The following is a 1,800-nucleotide window of genomic DNA, read 5'->3' as shown; positions in this document are numbered from 1 at the left end:
AGGGGTTACGCAGCAGAGGGGGGGGCAGCGGCGACGGCGTGGTGGGATCGATCCCGATCCCATCTGGATCGGGTGGGGGGAAGTGGGGCGACGGGGGAGAGTTGCGCGTAGGAGTTAGGGTTTCAGGGGCGTGGGGGGTTAAGGTGGCAGGGTGGGCCTTGGCCCAGTTGGGCAGGCCAGCTGGGCCAGAGCCCAGCGGGGGTGCTGTTTCCTTTTTTTTAGTTTTGGTTTTCTGTTTTTCTAACCTCTTTTCTTTTATTTCTTTTTCTTTTCTGATTTATTTTAATTTTGTAAAAATATAATTTCAACTCCTAAATTTAGCATTGCCACTAAACCCACTGCCATAAAAAGATTTACCCTAAACACAATAGTTTAGTATTTTACATAATACAGAAGGCATTTAATTTAATTGTTTTATCTACAGTTTTATTCATCTTATAGTATTATAAATATTTTATAAAAGTGTGGTTTCTCCACCATAACTACCTACGCATTATTTGGCACAACCCGAACATTTTAGTTTTATTGTTTGAAATTTTTTGTTGTTTGCTTATATTTTAAATTTGAATTTGAATCAGTTTCGAACTAACTCGAGATTAGCAACTATAATCAAGGTGACATGGCATCATTAGTAGAGGATCACTGTAGCTTAATTACCCGGGCGTCACAAAGAGTGACGAGGATTTATTTTTGAAATAGTTTCGTTAATATTGGAAATAGTTTCAAGAGAACCGAAAGCGTATCGGGGTCACTGGAAGGGTTTCAGAGTTTATCGGGCAATATCGAATATTAGCGATAAATAATATATAGGTGCAAAATGTTTCTGAAGATGTTAATTAATAATAAAAAGCTCTAGTAATTGCTTTTTTAGAATTAGCTCTTGGTAATTGTTAGTCATTCGGCAAATGTTGTTGCTCATAAATTAGCAAAGGTAGGCGTAGTGAAAGCATTATGTAAGTGTGGCTAATGATGCCATCAGATTTTATCTTAGAGGTGGTCTCTGATGAGATCCTAGACTATTCTTTTTAGTTAAATAAAGCATCAACTTATCCTAAACAAAAGCTATTTCTTTCGGTTCATATTGATAGCTGCTTGTGTTTTCTTTGGTCCTTGCACTGTTCTATTTGCACCATGTATCTTTCACCTGAGGTTGTTTCGCCTCAGTTTATTTTTATCTCTTTTTCTGCTACTTGTATGTGGTTTGTCGTTGTAATTCTGGCTGATTGATGACTTTATTAATGCAAAGTCAAGCTAGATTCGAGTCTTTTTTCAGGCTCGACAATGTCTTTTTTTAGAAAAGAAAAAAGAAAATACACAATAATTTTATTTATCGACTATAGTCGACAGAATGTACATAGTACTAGAAAAAAAAATCATGGGAGCATGTGCAACGAGTTATTGTAAGCATCGAGGCATCAACTGCTTTACCCTGCAGTGAAGCATGGTATAATTGCTTTTGTATTGTTAGTTTTTTTGTGGGGTATATATTGTTAGTTATTAGTAGCTAAAACAAACAATCGACCATTGATGCACCAACCACGAGCATTCTCTAACGGTCAAACAAAAACAGCAAAGAAAACCAATAAAACCAACTACAAACCAATATATTTCTTTTGGTGCACATCATCCCCATTTTCGCCATCTTTGTCGTCGATCCTTTCAACACGCTTTCTTTTTCGTGTAGCCGCCCTCATCCACCCCCTCCTCGTAATTGTTGTGTATGGTGCTACTATCGCCGGTGATGCCGGAGCCCTAAAGGTAGGAGGGGATACCCAATCGGCATGCATGCCAGTCTCTGCC

This window comes from Triticum dicoccoides, chromosome 5A (genome assembly GCF_002162155.2).
Source record: "Triticum dicoccoides isolate Atlit2015 ecotype Zavitan chromosome 5A, WEW_v2.0, whole genome shotgun sequence".
Taxonomy (NCBI): domain Eukaryota; kingdom Viridiplantae; phylum Streptophyta; class Magnoliopsida; order Poales; family Poaceae; genus Triticum; species Triticum dicoccoides.
The sequence above is the reverse complement of the archived record's forward strand: the minus strand, read 5'-3'. Positions refer to the sequence as shown.